This window comes from Gadus macrocephalus, chromosome 1, assembly GCF_031168955.1.
Source record: "Gadus macrocephalus chromosome 1, ASM3116895v1".
NCBI lineage: Eukaryota > Metazoa > Chordata > Actinopteri > Gadiformes > Gadidae > Gadus > Gadus macrocephalus.
This window is the reverse complement of record NC_082382.1, coordinates 23,755,123-23,762,622: the sequence shown is the minus strand read 5'-3', so window position 1 is coordinate 23,762,622 and position 7,500 is coordinate 23,755,123. Positions and strand designations below refer to the sequence as shown.

Here is a 7,500-nt window from a genome sequence, read left to right as displayed (position 1 = left end):
CTTACAGTCTTCTCGACGACAGTCTTGTGTTTCACGGCCAACCCAATCAGTCCAGCCAGCAGGACCACAGACAGCAGGCCCAGAAGCACCACCACAGCCCTGATAGGACACCAAGCAGGGCTCACAGTGTCCGGCCGCTGACTTCTTCCTGTTCCCAGAGACTTTGAGGACTCCTCTGTCCCCACAGAGTGCTGCTGTTGATCTCTGAGGCTCTCAGGACTAGCGTAGATGTCCACTATCCTCTCCTCTCTCTCTCCTTGTGAATACCTGGCGTTCGTCATCATGTCCGGTGTTGCGTAAATCACCTCAGCCATATTTTGACTTCACAGAGTTCTCACAGAGTTTTCACAGTTTATCTTATCGTCCTAGCACTATGAGTACTTGTTCTTTCTGTGCATTTTGTATGACAGGATGTCATAGACTTAACACCAACTTTGATCAAACAGGAAGTCTTTAAACACATTTTACTTTCCACTTCTGCTTAATGAGACACTGTGTGTCAGTGGTGCGACTGCAGCATCACTTAGGGTCATATCAGTAATGTTCTGATTATTCTACTTCCTTCAAAGCAATCAAAATGTTCATGAAGACATGTTTGAAATACAGATCTTTGTCATGGGCCAATGTTAAAATAAAATGTTAAATTTAATATAAAAGGTTCTATGATTTAAATTAGGGTTTAATACACAAATTATTTTGAGGGAGATATTAGTTAATGTAATATACCAATGATTAAAATATATAAATGGACAAGATCAGGGCAAACACTGCTATTAAAAGATTGAAGCTGAAGATATTGTGGATTTTCTTTTTTATCAAAAAGCAAATCAAAGATCAGTTCAATGTTGAACTGCTAAAATGGTCCAAGTGAAGACAACGGATAACAATTCAATGTTGCATCTCGTGGCCAAGAAAGAAGAGTTGTTATTATGATTTAAAGTCATGTTTAACCATACTTAAGTGTCAAATAATGACGTACATGTAATTAGACGTAGTCCCTGCTGACCGTCTGGGGTGGCTAAACACTTGGGACGCCGGTCGCGATTCACCTGTTCAAATTTCCGGGATTTATCTACGTAGAACAATCCGCATTTTCCATGTATGGTAATGCTGCAACATGCTCTTCCGGAAGGTAACCAATCACAACGGAGTGGGGTTGGTAGGAGGGGGGGGGGGGAGGGGGCGGAGAAGGACGAAGCCGAGGGTTGACAGAGAATGCTGAAAGCGCCCAGATGAGAGGAAGAGTTTCCCGAAAATCCATTTTTATTAATCGGTTAATAAGAAATTAAGGCCAGAAAAGCAGTATAATAGGGGATTGGAGATGGCCCTTTCATTGGTTTATTGCATGTTACTCCCAAAACACACCTACAGGTATTCAGCCCAACCCATTTTAGATTTGAGTTTGGCGCAAGAGTCATTTATCCGCCGGTATAACAGCCTCAGCGCCAGAGATCTGCCCACAAAGCCACTTCCGTTATGCACTTCTCACTCGCGTTTTAGACCGTTAAAATAGGGCCCTTGATGTGGTTTGCAGCAACTGAAAACCAGCCAACGATGTCAGCCAAATGTCTGACTCTTCACCTCCTAACCTCAGCCGCTAACACCAAGATCAACTGAGGAAACATTGAAAAAATAAAGTAACAAGAGCAGCATCTATGTACAGCTCCTGCAGTGTAGCATTCACAATATCTCCTTTTAAGGAACCACTTGCAGCCAATCACAGCTCTTATCGAGAATGAATGAACCCAACAAGTATGAAACAAAACAGCCGATGTATGTTGGCATCAAGATATAAAAAATAGTCACAAATAAATGTTTTCAATCATTTTATAAAATTTTGTTCACAAAGCCCCAAGGTCATGGTATCACAGCTCTCATCCGTCCAATTATATTGTTTCTGCTTCTTGATCATCTTTAAGCAGTTCTTGTCCTCACCCCCTTGAGGTCCCCCTCGGCTCCAGGAGGGGTCATCCAGTGACAGGACGGTCCCATCAACCCATCTCCACGTCCCTTCACCGGCCTCTTGTGTTGCTCCTAGCCAGATGAATGAGCCGTACCTGCTAATAAAGTCCATCTCCTCTTTACTGTCCACAACCACCAGATCTGCTCCGCGGGAAACACAGAACTCCCTGCTCTCATTCCAGGATTGCCACTCGATGGAAATCATGTAACATTTACAACCAAACTTTACCCAACCATCTGGACATTCCTGTTTACAAAGCAGTGCTCTGTTCCGTCAGATTCTTCAGCGTTAGAAGAAGTTGCTCCATGTCTCTGTCCATGCTTACAGTCTTCTCCTTGACAGTCCTGTATTTAACGGCCAACCCAAGCAGTCCAGCCAGCAGGACCACAGACAGTAGGCCCAGAAGCACCACAACAGCCCTGATAGGACACCAAGGAGGGCTCACAGCGTCCGGCCGCTGACTTCTTCCTGTTCCCAGAGACTTGGAGGACTCCTCTGTCCCCACAGAGTCCTGGTGTGGATCTCCGAGGCTCTCTAGGCTAGCGTAGATCCTCTCCTCTCTCTCTCCTTGTGTGTACCTGGCCTTGGTCATCATGTTGGGCGTTGCGTAAATCACGTCCTCAGCCATATTCTGGTCTAAGCTGTTTCGACAGAGTTTAACTCATCGTCCTAGCCCTGTCGGTGGTTGTCTCTCTGTGCGTTTTGTGTGACTGCATGTCGAAGTCTTAAGAGCAGCTTTGATCAGCAGGAAGTCTTTAACGTCATGGTACTTTCCACTTCCGCTTAAAGAGACACTGTGCGTCAGTGGGACGTTTGTTGCATCACTTAATAATAATATCAGCAATGCACAGATTATTCTGTTTACATGTTTGAAATAGATATCTTTGTCTTAGGCCAATGCTAAAATACTAATTTTATTTAATATTAAAGGTTAGATGATTTAAAATGTGGGTTTAATATACAATATACAGGGCAAACACTGCAATTAAAAGGATTAAAGCTGAAGAAATAGTGGATTGGCAACAGAAAAACCTTCAATCCAAAAGCAAATCAAAGATCAGTTCAATGTGGAGCCGCTAAAACAGTCCCAGTGCAGACAACAGACAACAATTCCATGTTGCATCTCGTGGCCAAGAAAGAAGAGTTGAGGAAGAAATGGTTGGATTGGACATTCAATCATTCATTCACGGGGCACGGCGGGAGACTTGTGCCCGGGCCTAGGTCACGGTGTTAGTGTTAGTACACTAACTCCTGATCTGAAACCTGTTTGACTCCTGATCTGAAACCTGTCTAACTCCTGATCTGAAACCTGTTTGACTCCTGATCTGAAACCTGTCTAACTCCTGATCTGATACCGGTCTCACTCCTGATCTGAAACCTGTCTAACTCCTGATCTGATACCTGTCTCACTCCTGATCTGAGACCTTTCTTACTCTCTAACTCCTGATCTGAAACCTGTCTAACTCCTGATCTGAGCGCTGTCTAACTCTCTAACTCCTGATCTGAAACCTGTCTAACTCCTGATCTGAGGCCTGTCTAACTCTCTAACTCCTGATCTGAGGCCTGTCTAACTCTCTAACTCCTGATCTGAGCGCTGTCTAACTCTCTAACTCCTGATCTGAGGCCTGTCTAACTCTCTAACTCCTGATCTGAGACCTGTCTAACTCTCTAACTCCTGATCTGAGCGCTGTCTAACTCTCTAACTCCTGATCTGAGGCCTGTCTAACTCTCTAACTCCTGATCTGAGACCTGTCTAACTCTCTAACTCCTGATCTGAGACCTGTCTAACTCTCTAACTCCTGATCTGAGGCCTGTCTAACTCTCTAACTCCTGATCTGAGGCCTGTCTAACTCTCTAACTCCTGATCTGAGACCTGTCTAACTCTCTAACTCCTGATATGAGACCTGTCTAACTCTCTAACTCCTGATCTGAGACCTGTCTAACTCCTGATCTGAGGCCTGTCTAACTCTCTAACTCCTGATCTGAGGCCTGTCTAACTCTCTAACTCCTGATCTGAGACCTGTCTAACTCTCTAACTCCTGATCTGAGACCTGTCTAACTCCTGATCTGAGGCCTGTCTAACTCTCTAACTCCTGATCTGAGGCCTGTCTAACTCTCTAACTCCTGATCTGAGGCCTGTCTAACTCTCTAACTCCTGATCTGAGACCTGTCTAACTCTCTAACTCCTGATCTGAGCGCTGTCTAACTCTCTAACTCCTGATCTGAGGCCTGTCTAACTCTCTAAGTCCTGATCTGAGACCTGTCTAACTCTCTAACTCCTGATCTGAGGCCTGTCTAACTCTCTAACTCCTGATCTGAGGCCTGTCTAACTCTCTAACTCCTGATCTGAGGCCTGTCTAACTCTCTAACTCCTGATCTGAGACCTGTCTAACTCTCTAACTCCTGATCTGAGACCTGTCTAACTCTCTAACTCCTGATCTGAGACCTGTCTAACTCTCTAACTCCTGATCTGAGACCTGTCTAACTCTCTAACTCCTGATGTGAGACCTGTCTAACTCTCTAACTCCTGATCTGAGACCTGTCTAACTCTCTAACTCCTGATCTGAGACCTGTCTAACTCTCTAACTCCTGATCTGAGGCCTGTCTAACTCTCTAACTCCTGATGTGAGACCTGTCTAACTCTCTAACTCCTGATCTGAGACCTGTCTAACTCTCTAACTCCTGATGTGAGACCTGTCTAACTCTCTAACTCCTGATCTGAGACCTGTCTAACTCTCTAACTCCTGATGTGAGACCTGTCTAACTCTCTAACTCCTGATCTGAGGCCTGTCTAACTCTCTAACTCCTGATGTGAGACCTGTCTAACTCTCTAACTCCTGATCTGAGACCTGTCCCAGTAGGACTTCCTGAGAGCTGCTCTCCACAGGAAGAAGCCTCCCATCAGAGGCGTCGTCTGCCGTCTGCCAGCAGAAGGAGAAGAAGAAGAAGAAGAAGAAGAAGAAGAAGAAGAAGAAGAATCGGATGGGTTCTTCTGGCTGAGCTTCAGGCGGCAGGCGCCGGGAAGCAGCTGGCATCGAACCCGTGATTCTCCCCCAAGAGGAATGACGCAGGGAGACAAAATGGAGGCGGTGAGGTGGGACGGGACATGGGGGGAGGGGGGGGGTGGGAGTTGGACGCCGCGGGAACGAGGGGGGCCGGTGCCAGCTCGCTAAACGGGTTCTCCGGCTCCCAGACGCCGTTTAGCGGCGCTTGGCGTGTTCATTCTGCTTCCTCCACTTCCTGTCGGGCTGGCATCTGTTCTCAGACCCCGGGTGCTGTTTATTGGTTTTACCCGTCGCCAGACATGATAACAGTGGCTTTTGGTGTGTGTGTGTGTGTGTGTGTGCGTGTGTGTGTGCGTGTCCGTGTGCGTGTGTGTGTGTCTGTGTGTGTGTGTGTGAGCATGTGTCTCTGTGTCCGTGTGTGTGTGTTTGTGTGATCGTTTGTCTCTGTGTTAGTGTGTGTGTGATGTTGTGCCTCTCTGCCTGTGTGCGTGTGTCTCTTTGTCCGTGTGTGCGTGTGTTTGTGTGTGTCTATGTGTGCTTGTGTCTGTGTGTGTGTGTACATGTGACTCTGTATGTGTGTGCGTGTGTGTCTGTCTGTGCGTGTGTGTGTGCTTGTGCGTAAGTGTCTCTGTGTGCGTAAGTGTCTGTATATGTGTGTGTGCGCATGTGTTTATGTGTGCTTGTGTGTACTGTGGTTGTGTCTCTGGGTCTGTGTGTGTGTTTGCTGTGTCTCTGTGTGTGTGTTTGCATGTGTTTGAATGTGTCTATGCCCGTGTGCATGTATGCGTGCATCTGTGAGGGAGAGAGGGAGAGATGGGATTTGTTGGAGGGAAGAGTAACTAATGATGGTGTTTTCTTATTTTACTGTATCCCATAATACAAACACCTCAGTAATCCGGATGGGCTGTCAGGGTGGTCTGTCCACCTGGGTGTTACACCAAAATGTTGCCTGTTTGATCGAACGTGTATAAATATAAATATATATTAGGGCTGTCAAGCGATTAAAATATTTAATCGCGATTAATCGTATTATTGTCATAGCTAACTCACGATTAATCGCAAATCTTTTTTCTATGCTAAATATCCCTTGATTTCTTTGCCCCATTAATTGTTCTAATTTGAATGCTCTTATCAACATGGAGAAGTGCATCGGCTTGCCTTGTGCAAATGTTTTTTTATTGATACCAACATTGGCATACTGATCAAAACAGGAAGATACAAAAAAAGCCTATAGTGCAATTAAACGATGAACATACAAACATACTGCCTTGAACATAGCAGTCAGGCTACTGCTTCTTTGTTTTGAGCCAAAAAAAAAAAAATAATAATCTTTTTATTTTTTTTAAATATGAATTTGCGTTAATCGCGCGATCAAAAAATTTACGCAGTTAAAATTGGACTGCGTTAACGCCGTTAATAACGCGTTTAACTGACAGCCCTAATATATATTTATATATGTATATATATAAATATATCGCAATCCTTAAATTTTTCACCTGGAGGAACATTTAAATTTTCCACTCGTAAAGCAGCAGAACACAGAAGTGACATTGACAGAGAGTGAAAAAAGGACATTAACCAATCACAGGAGATTCCATTTACGACCTCCCCTGGTACACCCCCGCCATCTTCACCCCCATCCTCACACCCCCACCCACCAGCTCAGCCCCTTGGGAGCAGAAAAACCACTGAAGAAGAAAATCATTCCATCAGTTTATCTGTGATGGTGTCAGAAGTGGGCGTGACAGCCGGCAAACGTGTGTATATGTGTGTGTGAATTTGTGTGTGTGTGTGTGTGTGTGTGTGTGTGTGTGTGTGTGTGTAAGCGTGTGTCTGTGTGTCTGTGTGTGTGTGTGTGTGTGTGTGTGTGTGTGTGTGTGTGTGTGTGTGTGTGTGTGTGTGTGTGTGTGTGTGTGTGTGTGTGTGTGAGAGATGTGTGTGTGTGTGAGAGAGTGAAGGACACAATAGTGTTCATTCCGAATACTTTGAATACCGGAGCTATGAGCTGAGGGGTCGATAACATTAACATAACTTATTGTAGTATAAAAACACACACACACATGCATGTAACCACACGCTGGCATGCAAAAAATGCACACACGGGCCTGCCTCTACAGCGCAGAGTGTTGTGTGTTTCACTGAGTCAGACTCGCTGCGTTGCGTCTTCGTCAGTCTGCTTTCATACATGAAGCACCGCAGCCAATTCAGAAGGCCTTGACCAAACCCCTCGATGTATCCATCCCTGACGTTACTATGGCAACCACCTTCAGCACCATGAATTGGTATGCATGCTCATGTCGAGTGCTCACACACACACACACACACACACACACACACACACACACACACACACACACACACACACACACACACACACACACACACACACACACACACACACACGCGCGCGCTCACTCACAGTCATGCCTTCGCTTATCTGCATATCTGCACGTGGATATCTGTGTTGGTGTGTGTGTGCGTGTCTGTGTTCGTACGTGGGGTCTGTGTGTGTGTGTGTGTGTGTGTGAAGGG

At 45.6% G+C, this 7,500-nt stretch overlaps 2 long non-coding RNA genes across 2 annotated transcripts in view; both read left to right on the top strand.

Annotated features, from left to right (window-relative positions):
- LOC132459019 (uncharacterized) overlaps positions 1-208 on the top strand; it is a 302-nt gene extending 94 nt beyond the window's left edge. Inside the window, exon 2 of the long non-coding RNA XR_009526079.1 lies at positions 8-208. This is a non-coding gene — a long non-coding RNA (uncharacterized LOC132459019). The remainder of the gene's footprint in view (positions 1-7) is intronic.
- A 1,950-nt stretch (positions 209-2,158) lies between these two features.
- On the top strand, positions 2,159-2,491 carry LOC132459028 (uncharacterized). Its single transcript, XR_009526088.1, has 2 exons — positions 2,159-2,260; positions 2,291-2,491. It is a non-coding gene; the product is annotated as an uncharacterized LOC132459028 (long non-coding RNA).
- Positions 2,492-7,500: the final 5,009 nt, after the last annotated feature.